This window comes from Drosophila sechellia, chromosome 3R (assembly GCF_004382195.2).
Source record: "Drosophila sechellia strain sech25 chromosome 3R, ASM438219v1, whole genome shotgun sequence".
Lineage (NCBI taxonomy): Eukaryota > Metazoa > Arthropoda > Insecta > Diptera > Drosophilidae > Drosophila > Drosophila sechellia.
In genome coordinates, this window is record NC_045952.1 from 2,003,969 (window position 1) to 2,026,101 (window position 22,133).

The 22,133-nt window shown below is 41.1% G+C and overlaps 1 long non-coding RNA gene across 1 annotated transcript; it reads right to left on the minus strand.

Moving 5' to 3' along the window:
• Positions 1–2,205: 2,205 nt before the first annotated feature.
• On the minus strand, positions 2,206–3,157 carry LOC116801672. The gene is made up of 2 exons (XR_004362160.1): positions 2,344–3,157; positions 2,206–2,273 (listed from the first exon to the last, which is right to left on the minus strand). It is a non-coding gene; the product is annotated as an uncharacterized LOC116801672 (long non-coding RNA).
• Positions 3,158–22,133: the final 18,976 nt, after the last annotated feature.

A 22,133-nucleotide genomic window follows, 5' to 3' on the forward strand; every position in this document is an offset into this window, starting at 1 on the left:
TCTGAAGTTCACTAACCTGCAATTAACCCAGTCGAAACTAGGCAAGTTAAAATTTTTCAACGCACATTCGCAACTTGACTCTTTGACTGTTCTGATTGCAAAGAAAGCAAACCGGAAACATTAGCCGAGGCGTAGGCCATCGGCGGAAACCACGATCAGCTGAACCACACTTTTTCTCCGATAACCGAATTACCCCAAACTTATCGGGTGCAGCTAATAAGGGTTGCATCCAGTCTGGTATATTCTAGCTACTTCTTGCTGCATCTAGTATGACCTTACATTGGTGTGTCACAGCTGACCGCCCTATCAATTATTCATCGAGATTTTTATCACACACTGCTTCAGTCGCCTCTACAAAACCCCCCCGCTATACTCAGACTAGGGTACACATAGACACACTAGGCTGAGACCGACTGGAAGCACCTCGGACAGATCTCACTTTTTTTTTAAAATGATTGCCAATGCATTCCCTGTGGAATTCATGGTGACAGGTTGTCACGTACAAATCTGGTGTGCTGATCTCGGCTGCACATAATTTACAAACAGCGTTTGAGACACTAGGAGATTTCCTAGTTGGTGATCGGTCTAACCCTATCATACTTGCGAAAAATTACAGGTTCGAAAATGGCGAGCAAAATAGAATAAACTTATACGTAAAAATATCAACGATAAGGTGTGAAAAGATAATAAAACTGAACTCTTGGCTTGATGTTCTCCTTTCGTAGGGCTTATTTCGGCTCAAAATTCTCCCGAAGGCGTAGAAAGAGTTTCGTTAAAAGAAGATATTCCATTGGTCAGACTAAATTTCAACACCACCAGTAGATGTATCAGTGAAGTCTTGGATCGTGCGCTCTTCCTCGACACGAATATTCCAACCTAGAGGAAACTCTATCTTATTTAAGACGAATGGTAAAAAGGAGGAAAATCATCAACTATATGAGGATCTTGCATTTCTCTTGAGTAATGCGAAGATTTTCCGTCATGTTACGTTAATGATCTTTTTTTTCCAGAATAGCGTTTAGTTAGCTTAAGAAAGTAGATAAAACCGGGACAGAAACCTAACCGGAATTACTGTTACTCTGTTTTCCTCAGCAAAATATACGTTTCCTTTTGCTACACTTAGGAAAATTTTTGGGATCAGTCTTAGTTATGGCCACTCAGCAATATTAGTATTGACTTGACGTGTACTCCACAACTAATTCTAAACACAACAATTTTTGGAAGTATAAGACTGAAACGGAAAATGTAAAGAAAAGGATTGAAGATATTAATTCGCGAGTCTTAATGAATTTAAAAACTCACTAAGGCCCCACTCGTTGGGCGCCACTTTATTTTTTTTATTATTATATTTAACTAAACTGTAACGTGTAACGAATTAAAATGATGGAAGGCTAGAGTACCTGTACTTGCGAGTGCACGCTTTAGAGGCCGGCTCTAGCTCATGGCTTTGGGTGTGGTGGTCTTGCTTGTACAGATCTCTTTCGTTACAGACAATAATGAATAAAATCAAGAAATTGAGCGTGCTTGCAACAACAACAAAATGAAGGAGCTAGAATACAAAATCGGAGGAAGCAAATTAATACTTTCGGAAGCGGACAGTTCTAGAATGGGAGGAAAGTTTGATAATTTTTTCGCCTGCGAAGCACAGGTGGAATCGTGTTCGCATTGCCCTACCCTACCTAAGACCACTTTCCTTAAGAGCATAGCTCTAGTGGCCCCTTCAGTACCTTACGTCCAGAGAAACATCAGCCGAGTCAGTATTTAGGTTTTTAGAAATTCATATTTTCAATAATAATCTTTGCTTAATAATTAATAACAATATTTATATCTAAAAATAAGTACATACTAAAGGAAACAAGTAAATATAGAAATACAGACTGGTGTGACTGAAAGGAAATTAAAGCAAGGTTTTCTTGGTCGCGAGATCAGAAAATGAAAGTTTCAGTCGATATTCAAGACCGTTGCAAATAAAGAATTAAAGTTACTAGCGCTTAAATATATTTTCAGGAATGAAACAAAACTTTCATTTAAATCTTCAATAATTTTTAACGTTCTCTCTGTAATCTTGTTCCATGATTTTTTTTTTTTTTTTTTTTTTGTTAGACAACAAAACGACAAGAAAAATTAATTTCGTTTGAGAGTGAGCCGCGAGTAAATTCGGTTAGTTTTTCTCCTTTTTTTTTTTTTTCTCTTTTATATTTCAAACGCCTGTTCTCGCCACTCCATTATTATTACTTGTTTATTAGCAGTATGTATACAATATATGATGACCTCTAGAAAAATTTTATCGGTTTACTGCCGAATATTTCCAATAAAAAGTAAAGTTTTATAAATGAGACTCACTCAACTTTTCACTCCTCGGCGAAAGATCGATCTCCCGGCGCAGATGAGCTGAAACGAAAGTGTGGTATTTTCCACAACCACTTTAAGAAGGCATGATTTTGGATTACACGACTGCGATAAAACTTTAAAAAAAATCCTTACTCGAAAATTTAAACGAGCACTCTCCGAAAATGAACTCTTCTTAAAAAGATTTAACTGGCTTAGGTTAGCTCACACACTATATAAAAATTTTAATCACTAATGAGAATTCAATTTAAATCCGAAAAAATTTCAGAAAAAGGCATGTCTGAGTCTCCTACTCGAGTACATATTCTTATATTCTTATGGTTAAACTTAAATTACAAAAAAAAAATTTTAACTTTTTCTCTCTCTGTGTTCAAGATGGCGGTTCGGGAATTAATACATCCAAGTACAGGTTAGCTCAGATATTTAGCGTTTTACCGCATAAATTCAGAATTTAGATCAACTTAAACTCACTATAGTTTTTAATTTTCTTTATGTCCATTTTGGACTACCAATCGCGCTATAAATGTAACTTCCATTTGGGCACTGTATATCCCGGGCACATTCGGAGTCGTTGCCTTTTGGCTATTTATTTAAACAATCCTCCTAGGCTCCCGGTTTAGGGCGGTTGCAGTCCTGCTGCTGCGGCTGGTCCTTCTCTCCTTCTGCCCGCCGGTGGCGTCTCCGTCGAACCGTGGTACCCGGGCAGTGATGCGGATGCGTAAAAGATGCCAAGTGTTCACGCCAGAAGGGCGTAAACAGTTGAGCGGCAGAGTAAGCGGCCAATGCTTGTACTCACAGCTCCTCCACGGCTCGCAAGCACCGCTGCTCGCGCTCTCCTTCTCTCCTCTCGCTCTCCTCCCTTCCCGCAAGGTATTCACCACTCCGCTGTGGATAAGTACGGCTTTAAATCCTGTTCCGTCCGTGGTCGCCATTTTCGTTTTTCCAACGGCTTTCATTCTTTCCGTCCATCCGTATCAAGTGAAAAGTGAAAATATATAAGTACATGCGCCCAGCCACCGTGATTACTTCTTTTTTTTTTTAAGTGCATAAACAAGCACTTTGCCAATACCGGCCCCCTAATTCGTCTCACGGTGATCCGCTGGTATCCAAGCGCATATACATATATATATACACTGTCCAAAATTCACTATTATCGTCCGCTGCTAAACTGCTGTTTTTTGCCTCAATGAAATATACAAACCACAAATTCAACTAAATTAAATCAAATATACATATCCATACATATCCATTGACATATATATATTCCAATGAAATTCTCATCTACATACATATATAAGAATCACTCCATAGATTTAACCAAGTTAATACACAAATAAAATATATTACTAAAAAAATAATAAATAATATCGAGTCCGAACTGAGAACAAATTTTATCTCTTGGCTCAAAATAAAACACAAATCTCGACATACAGAATAAAATAAAACCTGACTTTTTTCTTCCGAGATTACATGACATAGATATGTTTCTCCATACATAAATACATATGGCAAGTCCCCTATTAAACTCCAAATAATACATACACACATACACACAGTCGCGACTTACATAGACTTGCCAAGTGCAAGTTCTTTCGTCTCCTCTTTGTTCTTTATTGCCCTGACAAAAAACCGGCGCATAGCGACGAGAGAATACCCTAGAATCGAAACATAAAATAAAATAAATAAGTCCGACGACAAAATTTAAAAAAAAAAAAAAAAACTGAACCGATTATTTAATAATTATTTAAGCCAAATAATAATTTTTTACAAGCTATTTCTGGCTCCTATTTCTGGTTCCTAAATTAAAATAATAAAATTGTCGTGATTTTTTTTCGTTGTGGTCCCAAATCCGGTAGCTATTTTTTTATAAATTTAAACTTGAATTTTCTCGCTATAGCTAGCTATTAGCTAGCTATTTTCTTTATATTAGCTATTTTTTTTCGGGATTTCCAGTCGGTAGCGATTTTTAATAAATCCTTGGCTATTATCCAGACTCTAGCTGGTAGCTATTTTTCCAGAAATTGCAATTCATAGTTTTTTTTTATAAATTTGAGCTATTGTTTTTCTAGACTCCAATATAGCTATATCTTCTTGTGGACTTCACTCTAGCTGTTTTTTTTTTGTGAATCCTCCTAACTATTTTTTTCACACTGAATTTTAGCTATATTGTGCTTCATTTAAGCTTTTTTACAGTTGATTGAAGATCTATTGGGCCTTATTTCACAAAGATTTGGATTTTTTTTTCTTTCGTGCTCCAATCTCCAGATCCCAATTGCAACTTTCTCCCGAAGTCCGACGGGATCCTTTGTCCATCCAGATTTGGGTGCCCTCTGTGTCTGGTTCTTTTTTAATTCCACATTTTTTTTTGCAGCGTGCAGGCCTTCTTGACTTCCTTCTCCTAGGGCATAGCTGAGCATGCCCCTAGAGGGAGATAAGAAAAAGACACCCGCACCTGGAAAAGAACAAAAGTTCAACCCGCAATCTCCGCTATCCACTCGCGGTAAGCCAGCACCCAAGTCCGTTAGTCCCAGGGTCAAAACCGCGACTCCCACTCCGAAAGCAAAGGTTTTGCCATCGACCAGTTCGAAGACAACTCCTAGGTTGGTCATTTCCCGACCAGTGACGCGAGCGTCTAGTGAGTCTTCTCTATTGAGAAAATCCGAGAGTCTCTCCGCTGTCGGGACTGATTTCCTCCGCGTCACACGCTCTACCACAAAGAAAATGGCATCCTCTGAGCAGCCAACGCCCGCAAACGCAGCGTTGCATAAATTCATCGCCGTCAGCGATCGCGTAAGCCTTTTCGAAGCGAAGATCAACACTCCTGATCAAGCCTCTCCGTCCCTACACACGTTACAAGTCCGTCTGCAACAGGTGCGAGCCTTATGGGACAAAGTGGAAAGAGAGTACGAAACATGCTCTGACCTAATGGCCCAAGAAGGATCCCTCGACACAGTGCCTATTCTCCAGGCCAAATATGACTACTGCTACTCAGTATACGAGTCATGTGCAGCACAAATTGGCGAAACAATCGACAGAGCAACGCCTCAAGTCGCGCAAGCACCCTCTCAGCCACTAATGTCGTCCGGCTGCCGCTTACCTCTATGCGACACGGAAGTCTTCGATGGCGACTACCTCCGATGGCCCACTTTCCGGGACCTATTCACGGCAATTTACGTAAACAACCCCAGGTTGACTCCGGTCGAGAAGCTATTCCATCTCCTTACGAAAACAAGTGGCGAAGCAAAAGCCATCGTGGCGAAATCTCCTCTCACGAAGGATGGTTTTGCTTCGACGTGGGAGGCGCTGCGAGATCGGTTCCAAAACAAGCGACTTTTAGTCAACAGCCAGCTCAAGTTTCTTTTTAACTTGAGTTCAATTTCGCAAGAATCTGGTCATGCTCTAAAAGAGCTACAATCCACGATTCAGGGGTGTTTAACAGCACTAGCGCATTCCCAGGTATCCACAGAAAACTGGGATTGTATCTTGGTTTTCCTTTGCGCGAGCAAACTGCCCAAGCAGACCCTGTCCTTATGGGAACAGTCGCTAACTGCCAAATCCGAGATCCCAGCTTGGGATGAAATGAATGCCTTCCTGAGCGAAAGGTATCGGACATTGGAAGACATCGAAGATATGAAACCGACTCAGGCAGTTCCAAAAAGGCTTCAATCCTTCGAGACAAAGGTCAGCACCAAACAGAAAGGGTGTGACTTATGTTATAAGGAGAACCATCCGGTAAGATTGTGCCCGCGTTTTCTTCAAATGTCTGTTGACTCGCGCTCCGGCTATATAAAAAAGAAGCAGCAATGTCTGAATTGTTTTGCCAGAGGTCACCAGCTACGTAACTGCACAAGCACACACAGCTGCTTAACATGTAAGGGCAGGCACCATACGCTGCTGCATCGCAGCACCCCAAATTCCGAAAATGCGAGTTCCTCAACCTCGCCCCCTACACAGCAACTTCCGAGACCCTCTAGCAGAAATGCATCGGCAAGCACCTCTGCGGTGCAAACTTTTTTCGCGTCCGGCACTTCAGCCGTCCTACTGAGCACAGCGATGATAGACGTGTGCCATTTGGGGACGAACTACCGAGCCCGAGCCTTAATCGACTCGGGATCCGAGGCGACGTTCATTTCAGAACGCCTGTTCAACCTCATCAAGTTGCCATTCCGCAACACCCAGACCCAAGTCTCCGGGTTAAATCATTCGGTCTCCGCGAAATCCTCGAAGCTGTGTCACTTCGGGATTCGCTCTCCTACTAAGCCAGGTCTACAGTTAGACACTGAAGCGTACGTCCTTCCGGAGCTCTCAGGCAAACTGCCCTCCTATCCGATCCCTCGGAATTCTTTGAGGGACCTGCCCGCACTCCGCTGGGCAGATCCTACCTTCCTTTTGAGAGCTCTCAAATTGATGTACTGATCGGGGCTGACATTCTACCATCCATAATGATGGATGGCACCCGACAAAATATTTGCGGCTCGCTCCTGGGCCAAGAAACTATTTTCGGGTGGGTGCTAACGGGGCCGATTTCCAAGGGTAAGCCGAAACGGGTCGCATCCTTCACGACCAAGGTGCTCCAAATAGGCGACCCTGATTCGCTCGACACGCTTCTCAGCAAGTTCTGGGAGGTGGATGATCTACCAGTAAAGATGGTAAAAGAGTCGGACTCCTATTGTGAAAGGAACTTCCTCCAAACAACAACAAAAGACGCAAGCGGGAGGTACGTGGTGACGCTCCCGTTCCGGGATCCCGAGAATACCGGATCTGATTTAGGATATTCAAGGTCCATTGCGTTAGCTCAGTTTCTTAGAAACGAAAATCGTTTAAAAAGAGACTTTCCCTTAAAAGAGCAATATGACAGCGTGATCCAGGAGTACCTGGATCTGGGTCATATGAAAGAATTTCCGCCGACTCACAATTCTCCCTCGTATCATCTTCCTCATCACGCGGTAGTTAAGCCCGAAAGCACCACTACAAAGTTTCGCGTTGTATTCAACGCTTCAAGTCCGTCGGCAAATGGGACCAGCTTAAATGATATCCTTCATGCTGGTCCAGTCCTACAATCCGATCTAACGATCCAGGTCCTGAAATGGCGTTATTTTCAATACGTCTTCAGTGCAGACATAACGAAAATGTATCGTCAGATCTGGGTCGATCCAAAACATACCCCGTTTCAAAGAATTCTGTTCCGAAACAAGGAAGGAGATATCCGAGACTTTGAACTTAAAACAGTTACCTTCGGGGTCAACTGCGCCCCCTTCCTCGCCATTCGAGTCTTGCAACAGCTGGCAGAGGATATCCAAGTGCCATTTCCAAATGCCAGCCGTATCATCCAGCAGCACATGTACGTCGACGACGTTCTGGCAGGGGCGAATTCCGTAAACGAAGCCCAAAGTTCAATTCGAGAGTTGCAAGCAGCCCTAAGTGCCTCCGGGTTTCTTTTTTTTTTTTTTTTTTTTTTTTTTCGCACGGGTCCTACGGTCACACCTCCCGACAAACCGACCGAGGGGCGCTGCCGTGTATCGTACGGCTCGATTCGCGAGAAAATATAGACGCGATATAAAAAATAGAATAGGAACGAGGAAATGAATATAATGTTAAATAATAAATAAATATTAGTGTTAGTAGGATCTAATTATGTAATAGAAAAGATAAGATCGATTGCTTTAATAGCGGCAGAGAGTCAAGATTACAGATAATAGGATAAAGTCTATTATAGTCAGAACATAAAACTCTGTAAGGGTCATGCAACTCATAATTAGATCTACAATGATTTAAGATAAGGGGTATATAGTTTTTAGTGACTCTACTTGGAACCGAGAAGATAAGCCGACTAATCAAGTCGGGACTCTCAACATCCCCACGAATAAGCTTACAAATAAATAAAGCATAGTTCTACGGTTAGCTAGGGATGGTAAATTAATTAAAAGTAGTCTACTGGAATAAGGAGGTAATATATGGTTTGCATCCCAATTTAGGCGCCGCAAGGCAAAAAGTAAGAAGTTTTTTTGGACCGATTCAATGCGGTCCGAGTGGACTGCGTATTGTGGACTCCAAACAGGTGATCCGTACTCGAGAATCGGACGGACTAACGAAATAAATAAGGTTTCAGTCAAGTAAGGATCTTCAAATTCCTTAGACCACCTTTTTATAAAACCAAGCACACCCCTGGCCTTATTGACAATAGATGAAATATGGTCAGAAAATTTTAGTTTTGGGTCCAGAAGAACACCAAGATCATCAACTCGTGTTATTCTGTCCAGAGGGCACCCACTTAGAGTGTAAGTCGTGCGTATTGGGTTGGCACGACAAAAGGTCATAACTTTACACTTGGAGCCATTTAAGTCTAATATGTTATCACGGCACCATATTTGAAATCGGTCTAGATCGGATTGTAAGTCCAAATGGCAAGAAGTGTCCTTGTACTGGAGGCATAATTTAACATCGTCTGCGTACATAAGTACACGCGAATGTTTTATTATTAAGGGGAGGTCGTTAATGAATAAGGTAAAAAGAAGCGGACCAAGATGGCTCCCTTGTGGGACACCGGATGTGACTCGGAGAATAGAAGATAACGAATTTTTAAAGAGAACTTGTTGTGTCCTGCCATTCAGATAGCTTGAAATCCAATTTAGAAGATCAACAGGGAAACCTATAAGATCTAGTTTTTTTATTAGAAGGTAATGATTAACAGAGTCAAATGCTTTACTAAAATCAGTGTAGATGACATCTGTTTGAAGATTATTTTTGAAACCCTCTATTACGAAAGAAGTTAGCTCCAAGAGGTTAGTGGTTGTAGATCTGCGTTTCATAAAACCGTGTTGACACGGTGATATGATTGATCTACAAAGGTGCTGCAAATGAGGAGTGATAACATTTTCGAAAAGTTTTGGGATAGCCGACAATTTAGAGATTCCTCTGTAATTGCTTGCATCCAGTTTGCTACCTTTTTTGTGAAGAGGAATCACAAAGGACTCCTTCCATATATGAGGGAATTGTGAAGATTCCAAAGATAAGGTAAACAGTTTCAGTAGATGCTTGCACAAGGCTTCCGCACAGAATCTGAGCACACAGCCAGAGTTTCCATCGGCACCTGGCGAATAGACCGGTTTAACACGCTGAAGATCGTTTAGCAGTGAGCTTTCGTTTATAGTGGGGCAAAATATTAGATTCGACTTAGATACCGCATAAGAGTATGGCTGTTCGGAATGAGGTAAAGTTGAATATGTTGTTTGAAAAAACTTGGCGAATAGATCGGCTATTGCCTGATCCGATGTAACCATAGTGTTTTCAAAAAATAGCGAGGAAGGGTGAGAACTTGTTTTTCGCTTAGTGCTAACGAAATTATAAAACTGTTTCGGATCCTGTGCAAATTGGAACTTACAACGGTTTAAATAATTTTTGTAGCACTGAGCATTAAGCACGGTAAAGTTTAACCGAGCGCTTAAATATTTACAAAGGATGGACTGAGAACCGGTATTTTTAAATTTCATATAGAGTCTGGACTTTACATTTCTTAGGTGTGTCAACTCTTTATTAAACCAAGGAGGTTTAGAGATTGACGGATAGTACATCGGAACACAAGAGTTAAAAAATGATTTAATTGCGGTATAAAACATATTAATCGCATCCGCCATTATGTTGCAGGAGTAAAGATGGGACCAATTAAAGCCAGCTATAAAATTGTTTAGCCTCCGAAAATTTGCCTTGCGAAAACAGGGAATTCGTTTTGTTGACTTCTCTGAATTTACTTTTAATACCGTACCTAAGTCGATTTCCACCTCGAAAGTAGGATGATATTGATCTTCAGGTTGAGTAAGAGGTACTACCCTGGACAGAAACACACATTCAGGACTTGTTACAAAACATAGATCCAAAAGTCGACCAAGAGAATTTGGGATATAATTAACTTGCGACAGCGATAAGTCGAGCAAGCCGTCAATAAAGTCATGTTGTGCTAAAGGGAGAAGGATATTCGATTGTTTTTCTGGGGACCACATTGTGCCAGGTATATTAAAATCACCTAGAACTACCAATTGGTCCCTGTCAGAAAGTTTATTCAAGATGGACTGGATAGCGGACAAATGATTCTGATATTCTGGGAATTCAGAAGATGGCGGAATATAGGAGCACGTAATATAAACTGATCTGTCGGAAAAAGACAGCTTTACACATACGAATTCCGAGTTACAGGAATCGTCCAAAAGTAACTCCTCCGACGCGAGGGTAGATCTAACCGCAATTAAGACTCCACCTCCCCGTCTGGAGGGACGGTCAAACCTATATATAGTGTACATACCTGGGAAGACTTCGGAGTTAAGTATCTCCGGCTTTAACCAAGTCTCTGTGAGCACTATAATATGGGATGCAAATGAAAGACTATCACAATACAATTTTATTAATTTGCTACGCAAGCCTCTAACATTTTGATAGGAGATAGTAAGTTTTGTAGTTAGTTTTTTGAAGAGGAAGAAGATGAAGAGGCGGATGGTGCAGTGGTCTGGCCACGTGAGGGAAGTTTAATTCCCTGGGGCACCTTTTTCTTATTTTTGATCTTAGCTTCAAACTCTTTTACCACCATACTATCCGGCCAAAAATCACCCGAACATATGGTCGAAAAGAGCTCGTTTGGGACAGTTATCTTGAAAGATGATATGTCCCTAGCGTAAGAGAAGTTAAATTTTTCCACTTTTATATTATCGGCTTTTGTTTTGTCTTGTATATAAGACAATACATCCGACGATGTTTGATCAGGGGAAAGCCGAGAAACAAAAATTTGTTTCTTTAGTGGAACCACCGCGAGGGGTTTTGGTGCTGCAGATTGTATTTCTGAAGCGCCAACTTGTGCCGGTAGTCCGGACTCAATGTTCCCTTGTGGTGGTAAACTAATCGAGACAGGTGGAATCACTGGTTGAGAAACCAGTGCAGACAATTCGGAATTTTTAGCAATCACAGGGTGGGGTCCATCCAGAGCTGATTGATCGGATTGCTCCGAATCTTTTTTAGCTACCGATCTTAGCAGCATATGTGGATTTGCTGCGATTGACAGCTGATCAGTTGTGGAGTCCTGTTGATCATTTGCCCGTGGTTGCGGGGCCTTAGGCAGCCTACCACCAGCGGCTTTTTTGCGCTTTGGAGATTCATCTAATAGCTTAAGGCCATTAAACTGTGAATTAAGCACGGAAAGAAGATCATCGGCTCGACGAAAACTATCTCTAGCTACGCCAAAACTGTTGATCAGTTCTTTCAAGCCACCTTTAGTTTGGCGCATAAACGATTTCATCTCGTTCGCAACCACAAGGCAAGCATCACAACAGTAATTTAGATTTTTACCCTTTGCTAGGTCATCACTTGTACGGCCATTAAAACCAGCGCACTTAGTATGCACCATTCTATCACATAGCCAACAAGTCATTTTTGGCTGCTCAGGTTTTATAACCTGGCAACAATTTTTATAAAAGCAGACAACATTTACGGTTTCCATGTTTAAATGAAATCAGACCACTGTGCGTGCACGAAAACACAAAACCAAAACTTTCAAGCGAGCTGTTAAAAGAACCACACGAGAGCACGCTGAGAAATTTAGATTTTGTGTGGGAGAGCGAAAGAGAGAGAGAGAGTGAGATCGAAAAGTGCAGTTTATGTGCATGCAAAAAAAACAACACCAAACACCACTGCGAACAACGCACAAAAAGGGAGAGTAAACAAAACAAAGAGACGAAAAATGCAAACTACTTTGTATATTTGTTTAAACTACTGCACAAATCACAAAAGAATCACTCGCGAAGCGAACGGATCTTTAATAATTATGTTTAGATATATAATTATTATAGAAAATTATTTAAAAACCACGGCTGGTTTGACTAACACAAAATAAAAACCGGGGAGCAAAAAAAACACGACCGTTCGCTTTGAAAGCTAATCTATTCCGCTAAGAAAGTGGACCTCGAACAACAAAAGCGTCCTTAAAGACGTCCCGGCCGAACACCTCCTTCATAGCGAGTTCCTCGACATCGATGCCGAAAGCACGGCCAAGACGCTCGGTATTCGGTGGAGGGCAAAGTCCGACGAATTCTATTTCGTTCCCCCCGACATAGTTGTGGAACCCTCCTATACAAAGCGAGTTTTGTCCCAAATCGCTAGGTTGTTCGATCCTGCCGGGTGGCTCGCGCCGTTCATAATCCGTTCAAAAATGTTCATGCAGGAGATTTGGTTGCAAAACTTAGGCTGGGACGATAAGCTTGCCACTGAAATGAGTCAGCGGTGGCAATCGTTTTTAGACGAGTATTCCGACCTCAACCAGATCCGCGTTCCGAGATGGATCTGGTACCAGCCTGAGGTAATCATAGAGCACCACGGTTTCTGTGACGCGTCTCAGAGAGCCTATGGAGCGGCTATATACATCCGCGTCGAGATGGGGCAAAAGATCCTGACTCGCCTGCTTACAGCCAAAACACGAGTGGCCCCGGTAAAAACCGTCTCCCTTCCTCGGCTAGAGCTCTGTGGTGCCGTGCTGTTAACCGAAATGGTGACAGCAATCCTTCCGCACATGCCCTCCGCCAGTTCAGATATCCGTTGCTGGACAGATTCCACAATCGTCTTAGCCTGGCTGCGAAAGCCTGCGTACAACTGGACCACATTTGTGGCCAACAGAGTTGCCAAGATCACGCAAGCGACGCCAGTCGACTGTTGGGCACACGTTCGCTCAGAACAAAACTCCGCCGATCTAGCCAGTCGAGGCGTATCCCTACATGAATTGGCAGAAAACCATCTCTGGTGGCACGGACCAGAGTGGCTGCAAGGGCCACGAGAGCTATGGCCAGCACAAAGCGACACTCTTCCAGTGACAGAGCTAGAGCAGCGCGCGGTCAAAGTGCATTTTGTCAAGGCCCCGTCCATCGACTTTCTCGAACGTTTCTCCAAATTGGACAAGGCCCTGCGAGTTCTGGTCTATGTTCAACGCTTCCTTAAACGCTGCCGCAAAGGTTCGTTCTTGCCCAATTCACGCCCTACGAGTGAAGAGATCCGAGGGGCAGAACGAACTCTGACCGCCATTGCGCAGCGCAGAGCATATGGCCAAGAGCTTCAGCATCTGACCGAGAAAAGGCCTCTTCCAGTGTCAAGTCCTTTGGTGAATTTGTTCCCGTTCATTGACCAACACGGCCTGTTACGGGCGTGCGGCCGTCTCACTGCCTCCAAAACCCTGCAATATGATGAACGTCATCCGATTATTCTCCCCTATGACTGTAGACTGTCGCGCCTCGTCGTCCAATTTACTCACCAGATTACTCTTCATGGCGGTAGTCAATTGATCGTACGCCTAATCCGATCGAAGTATTGGATTCCTAAAATCAAGAATCTGGTGAAGGCTGTGGTCAATCCGTGTAAGATTTGCACGATTTACAAGAAGAGACTCCAAACACAGCTGATTGACGATTTCCCTACACGGGTATCGACTATGCCGGCCCTTTCGAAATAAAAAATTATACAGGGAGAGCGTGTCTCATAACGAAGGGATATGTTTGTGTGTTTGTGTGCTTTTCCACGAAGGCTATCCATTTGGAACCCACTTCCGATCTAACAACCGAGAAATTTCTAGCGGCCTTTGCTCGTTTCGTAGCGAGACACGGTTGTCCTCAGCGGGTCCATTCGGATAATGGTAAGACCTTTGTGGGCGCGGCAACTTTGATTTCCAGGGACTTTCTCCAAGCTATCAAAGAGTCCGTGACTGATGCATATAGCCATCAGGGACTCGTATGGCTCCAAGCCGACGATATGGTAGTTGTCAAGGAGGACAATCTACCACCAAACGAATGGCGGCTCGGCAGAATCGTTTCTTCCTTTCCAGGAGCCGACGACCGCATTCGAGTCGTTGAGATCCGTACGTCTCGCGGCACCATAAAACGCCCTGTCCACAAGGTTATTCTGCTACCGATGGAGGACAAAGAGTCCTCCGTTCCTAGGGATTAGGGCACTTCCCCCATTCCGGGGCCAATAGTAGTCGGCTCATACTAAGCTTTTTCATTTCTTTTATTGGCAGACTTACTCACTTCCTCCAATTATGGCTCCTCGTCCTCGTGCCACCCAGTCGTTGGAGAGCAGACGTACTCGAGATATTAAATCCTACCGCTGCCGAGTCTGCTCTGGAATCCATCCTCTTCGGAAATGCAAGAGGTTGCACAAACTGAGCGCTGAAAAGCGCCTTCGGGCAGTACTTATTAATAAGTACTGCTCGAACTGCCTCGTCCATCAGCACTCAGGAGGAGACTGTCGCAGCCAAGAGGGATGCAAGAAGTGTGGAGGAGACCACCACACTCTACTCCACATGCACAAGGTCCTTCCCGCTCCGTCCCCAAGCGCGCTACCAGCTCCGACGCGCAGAGAGCGCCATCCCGCTGCACCTCGTCCGGTCCGCATTTCCCGCACTCCGCCACCAGCCCCAGTCGCCAACAATCGTCCGCGTCCGAAGGTCTCCGTCGCGTCTCCGGCGGTGGCAACGGGGCAGCAGAAGGCTGTCCCCATTCTGCCTACAGCCATCGTCGTGCTGGACACGGGCTCGAAGACCTTCGAGACCGGGGCCATGATCGACCCATGCATGCCGCTGAGCAGCATCGACCGGTCGTTGGCGGCTGCGTTCCGGCTGCCCATCACCGGGCTGGGAGGCGACGAGTTCTGCTCGGTGACACTCCGGTCCCGAACAAGCACCTTCCGACTCAACGTCGGCGCTCTCCTTCTCTCCTCTCGCTCTCCTCCCTTCCAGCAAGGTATTCACCACTCCGCGGTCCCGCGGTATTTCCACTGTTAGTTTTAAGGTAGTCTTAATTTACAAGTGCGAGAATAATGTACGAAATTTTTTGAAGTCGATCCCGGGCGTTTAATTTCTGGAAGACCCTTCAGCCTTCAATTTCAACTGCGATTATATTTCCCGCATCAAAACACAGTTCACCATTTTTTGAAGTTCTCTAACCTGTAACTGACCCAGTCGAAACTAAAGTCTGTCGCCAAAGCGGCAGTGAGATGGCTGTGCCGAACGACGATCTTTTCGGCTTAATATTGCCGGGAAACGCACGCCGGACTTATCTCGCGCACCACTATAGGCGAAGGAACGCAGTACTTCCGATATTTCGCGCGACAAGAAAACCCGTATGCCCGCAAATTAAAATTTTCAACGCACTTTCGCAACTTGACTCTTTGACTGTTCTGATTGCAAAGAAAGCAAACCGGAAACATTAGCCAAGGCGTAGGCCATCGGCGGAAACCACGATCAGCTGAACCACACTTTTTCTCCGATAACCGAATTATCCCAAACTTATCGGGTGCAGCTAATAAGGGTTGCATCCAGTCTGGTATATTCTAACTAATTCTTGCTGCATCTAGTATGACCTTACATTGGTGTGTCACAGCTGACCGCCAACCCCCTATCGATTATTCATCGAGATTTTTATCACCCACTGCTTCAGTCGCCTCTACAGTACCTTTAACTATTCTCTTTGACAATAAAGTAATATCTTTTGCTCATTTTTGCTCGTTTTCTAACAATTTGTTTTTATATAATAGGCAAGTTCGAGTTCAGACATAGCGGCCTCCTGGACATTTGGAGGCGTAACAATAGGCACATAAGTTATGTTTCAGATTACGTTTATTATCAACAACAATAATCTGGAATCGAAACAGAGAAGAGATTGCCAAAAAAATATTACATTTTGAATTATTCATTAAAAGAAATCTGCCCGAGTGTAACAGTCAACTTGACCGATATATATTGCAAAACATACTAAGTGGATGGCGTCTAAGATAAAAATTCTTGTTCGTGATTTTGAAAACTCCAAGACAGCACAGCAAATATAAAAGCACCAGGCTTTTAAATAAAAGCCATAACAGCGACATATATCCAACCTATAATGATGTGATCGAAGCAAAATTACAGTGCCGACCAGAGGGTATAAATGTACTGGAAAATACTGCTCAAGTGCTACTACAAAATCTCTATATCACAAACGATCCATACAGTACTCGTCCACGGATTTCAAATCAATATTTCGGCGTTGGTTCCACTTGGATGCCTAGGCGAAAATGCGAATGAAGCCCGAAATAAACTTTACAAAACGGACCGACTATTACATGCCAGGAAAAATAGTCGAATCAATAATATGAGTGATATTTTCCATAAAGCGATAGATTCCTCGGACACACTATTATCAACAATTTGTTTAAAAGAAAGAGAGTGAAAAAATAGGAAGAAACATTTTTGAAAATACAGTCTAATTTTAAACATTCATATTCTGATTCTGATTCGAGTTCAGACTTGGAAACTAGAAGAAGAAGAGGGCGATTATTCATAAATCGATATATCTAAACACACTTATTATATTTAAAAAAAGAGAGAGAGGGCGTGGTCGTACGGTCCAAATTTTGTGTGCAAACTATTTGTGATTTAACAACAAAATGTACAATGTTTGAATACTTTATGGCAAAAAAATCGAATTCTGGGGAGTCTCATCCGTTTTGTTTATTAGCTTTGTAATATTGGTGCGGCAGCACAGGAAGTTCCGATCAGCTCAACCAGTCAAACTTCACTGCAGGGTCACTACATTGTCATCTTACTCTAACACACTATTTATGACAGCCCGATCGGACCTCACTCAGCTGCAGAGGCTGTTCGTGCCTTTCCCGCAGTGCTTGTCAGAATTTTACCGCAATACTACAATTACATCAGAATATGAAATCATAGAAACAATACCCAGAATTCGAAGAGTCCCGCTCCGACATATGCTTTATATGGTCGGAAAAGGTTCCTTCTGCTTGTTACATACTTTTCAACAAATATAGTATATCCTTTTACTCTACAAGTAACGGGTGTAATTACCAATACCAACAATAATACAATACGAAATTATACAACTCAGATCGAACTGCACACCCATGGAAGTCAAATAAACTTTGAAACAGCTGACACGGCAGGTTGAAAGAACCGTCAAAAAAGATCGATAATAGTACGAGAAACCGGGTGTTGCTAAACGTGGCTGTCAGGAGCGGTTAAGTTGTCACGAAGTACCACCGGTCATTTGCCGAGTCTGGAATATTCTTTTCTTGGCGAGCTGAAATCCAGACGTGTCCATCTCCGAAATCCCGGAGCTGAAGGGACATTAATTGTCAGCACCGGGCATAAATTACGTAAAAAAACACGGATAAGTACATGCAGCGTGTACCGATATCTAAAAATAATTTAATCATAAACCATATTTTTTAATAACATGGAGCTTCCCTACTTTTAAAAGCTAAGCAATTTAAGTCGCCTTTTAATATATACTTAGAGCTACTCCGATGTGTCGCAACGGCCCCCAGGCCGGGACCTTACTTCACTGGCGTCAGAAATACGTATATGAAGTCATTTTTATTATTTTACATTTTATCAGTATTGAGTACTTCGGAGGCCGGTAGACTGGTGATCCACCCAAACCGGACACTTCATTATTTCGAAGAACTATAAACAATAAGGCACTTCTTTAATTTCCATACTGTAAGCCATCTGCGCATTATGCGTTAAAAATCATTTCTTTGGAAACAAATCCTAAAGCAGTTTTGCCTGCTCTCTTTGAATCTTCTAAACTTAAGGATCCAAGAGCATTGCTCTCCCGAAGTAGAGTATTCATAAAACATTGAGGCTTCTCCTCAATCATAATTACATTTTATTTTTAGTCTTAAGCTGATATCCGAATAAAGAACTTCAATAAAAACCTTCGTCAAAATATTTCTTCTCAGCGTTTTCCTTGGTCAACTGACGGGATTCAATAAAAAATATAAAAACTATTTTACAATATATACATATATTCTTTAACCTTTTATCTAAATACTGTATTATGCAGTACTTAACAAGAGAGAACGCTATAGTCGACTTCCTCGACTATCAGATACCCGATGCTCAGTTGGTCCAAGTGTGACCGAGAATGTTAAAATTTTTTCAGGAAATCGGTAGAAATCGAGGCAAAAAATTAATTTAAATGCTATATGGTGTGGCCGTAATAAATTTTGGCTGCTTTTGGGGGTCAGAGTGGGCGTGGACAAAATGTTTTCGGCATAGCGATGAAAATTGACAAACAACTCATTTAATCCAAAAAAATTAAATCATTTCTCAAAAATGTGGGCGTGTCAGACTTGGGCGGTTTGTGGGCTTTAGAGGTTTTTTGGAAATTCGATAAAAATTTACATGGCTAAATAGCAAAACACTTTTTAAAAGTGTAGGCGTGGCAGTTTTGGGCGTTAGAGTGGGTGTGCCAAATAGTTTAACAAACTTGTCTATGTCTCTAGAATCTGTATGCTGAATCTCAACCTTCTAGCTTTTATATTTCCTGAGATCTCGACGTCCATACGAACAGGCGCAAATGGCTAGATCGACTCGGCTATTGATCCTGATCAAGAATATATATACTTTATATGGTCGGATACTCTTCCTTCTTTTCCTTCTTCTACTTTTCAACGAATCTAGTATATAGTTTACTCTACGAGAAATAGGTATAAAAAGGAATACTTACCAAAAATTATGAGAATGTTTTGATGACAAAATTAGCTTACAAATACTTTTAAAACAATTTATTTGTTGTGGAACGACAAATTAAATCAATTAAATAAATCTTTTTATAATCATGTATAGTTTTTTTATTTTAAATGAATCGTATAAAATGTAGAATTCATACTTGTAGGGGGAAAAGAGACAACAGAAACCATATTACTTACTATGTATACTTATTCTACCGATAATTTTTTGACTTCTTTAATCTATTATTTATTTTATGGATTGCATTATAGAATAATTCTTAAGCGTAGGGAAACCTAATTAAATTAATTAACATGGCTTTATGCATTGTTTATGAGTTAATTTTTATTTATTTGGTTCACCGTTTTCACAGACGAGTACCAATTATATATTCATATTTTTTGGCTAGAATTGTACCCTCAATACAAGTAATTAATGGCGTTCTTTTGAAAACTTTGGACATCCGGAAATTTTTGTTTCAAACATTTGTATTTTTTATGTATAACTGTAGATAGCTGTTCCTGTATTTTCGGGTTTGCTTTTATCCGAACAATATTGACTGCTACACTATTTTTTACACGTTAGCAAACATATGTTTCAATGGTTTGGTATTTTTACGGCTACTTTACACTTAAATGTAATGAGGAAGGCACTTGACATTAAAAGTAAACCTCAACCCAAACCACGTCTAAATAAAACTTATTGTTAAATATTTTAATGACATTAAACCGAAGATTGAATGCAACTATGCAGATGCACACTGCATATATTCACGTTGTTCCTAACTTTTTATATAAGAATTACTATCCCCAATATACAGGTTTTCCAAATGCGCAGGGCCTAAGACTAACTTTACCACCTTTCTGCCGTCAACTGCATAGTTTCCGATTTAACAATGAAAATGTATTACACTTTGGCGCAAATTTTATTAATGCGGGCCGATAGGAGTAGTGTTTTTATTCAGGACGTTGAGGCACCGTAGCATTCAAAAACCGCAATTTTATTTAAATAAGCTTGTGAACTTTTCCTTCCGCGCATTAACAAAATAATTCTCCGGAGACTACTTTTTTGTCCAACTTTTATTAATGTATTCTCATATTTTCTGCTATTAATGTCTGATCAAAATACGGAAGACTGTGAAATACGTAGACTAGTGAAATACAAATTTGTAGTGTATTTGTACATGGTTGCCGGCTCCTCTCGGCTGTCGGAAGACAACTTATTAATTTAACAAATATATTTTCCGTTTTTGTACCATCGACTTTTTTGAAAATAATGTTTTTTTTGGAAACATAACATTTATTTAATAGACACACGCGGGTGCCAATATTTCTTTTATGTTGAAAACAACAGTGTGCTTGCTGGGTAGGATCCTTTTCAATCTTTTCCACAATCTGGATTTAGCTGGGATTGTAAAACACTTGTTGAGGTTTTGAAAGAACTGACCTTGTTGCTTAGCTCGAAATTTTGCAACCTAGGGCAACTTGGGAATGCCGACGCCGATGGCTAAGACGCGTCAACACCATTTTTTAATCTTGCTCGATCTCTTCCCCTGTTTTCTGAGTACTGGATGTTGATGGTGCCATATCCAAAGCTGTGGTGTACACAAACGGGTCACAGTCCAGGGTGCTGTGCCATACATAATAAAACTGCGAGCCAACAGCTACGGTGGAGAGAGTCCGTGGTGCATAGCCATCATAAGAAAGCTGTGGCTGCAAAAAAGGTGGCTTTACACGCCGCAGTTTAGATGCGCCCCCAGCCGATATAGGCCCATGGGACTGTGGAGTTACAGTCATGGCCCCCGCCGAGATTATCGTTCCGGCTTGCGGGGGGTGGTCTGGCGTGCTCCCGGACAGCAAGTTTAATGGGGTATACAAATATCCACTCCTAATAACACACAGTGGAAAATGATGCAAAGCACTTTGATCCCAAGTCGGTTGACGACGATGTAGAAGCCTCGCGATAAATAATGAATTACTCGAGTATAACGAATACAGACTCGAACATTTAAGTGTAAAGGAAGTTAACCACACAACGGCAATTTTTGATCAATAAAAATGTTTTTAAAGTGAGATCGGAAAGTGATTTTATGTCGTTAAACAATTTGGAATTGAAAATAAATTGTTGGTTATTGTTTTCAATTAAGTCGTATTTCATTCTGTATTGTAATGAAATCATCGTGATCAGGAGTTCCAGCTAACCATTTCCAAACAGTGCCTAACTCATTAATTCCCAATTTGATCTAGTTGATATCATTTTTGATAAAATTATTCGATTAACTGTAGTTCGTAAGTTATTTCCCATTGTGACCTATTATTTGTATGATTTTTTTTATATATCCTGATTAAAGATCGATTATTTCTTTATAAAAAATTTAATTAATTACTTGGAATAAGTCGGCATATGATTCATAAGTAAGAACATCCTTTTTGTCTTTGAACAGGAAAATTCGTGATTGGAGTAATCAATTTCTGAAGTGGCTATCATTACGAATGGTGTTAAAAGTAATAAGAAATAATTTTTCTGTAATTTTAAAAGAAATATAATATTTGTTAAAACTTAATATTGTCTTTGTGAATAATTCTGTTTCTACTATTGATTATTATTTTGTATGGTAAGTTCCCCTTAACAACCTGATTCTTATATCTTGTTTTTAGTTTATATCTTTCTTCATGTTTCTTTTCAAAAACCACTTGTCCTACATGATAATCTCTCGTTCCTTATGTGTTTCTAACATTTTTTCTTCAGTGTTCTTCAATTCTATTATATAGAATATCAAAAGGTTTTTGATTTGTTGTAGAATGAATGCTCTGATTGAATTCTTTTGCGGCTCTAATAAATATTTCTGAATAGTCAATGAGATTAAATTCTTCTTTTATGCAACGAGCTAATTCTGTTAATGTTGAATGTTCCCTTTCAACTTGTCCGTTCGAGGTACTGTGTCTGGGGTATGCGAAAGGATTTAAATTGAGCAGAGGTTCATTATCAGTCATAATTACTTTGGCTTGGGGAAAATGTTAAAGATAATTCTCGATGTTTAGTTTTCTACTAGGAATTTTGAATACAAAGCAAGTTAAGAAAAAAAAATAATAATATTTTCCTCTTCTTTAGTTGGAATAGGAGCTTCCCCAATCAGGATTTTAATTGTATTATATATATTTTCGTTGCAAGTTGTACAATTTTTAATGTTTTCCTTTAATTTTATTGATTTGTTTTTTAATTTTCATCTAGTCCTTTTCTTCATTATTCTCTT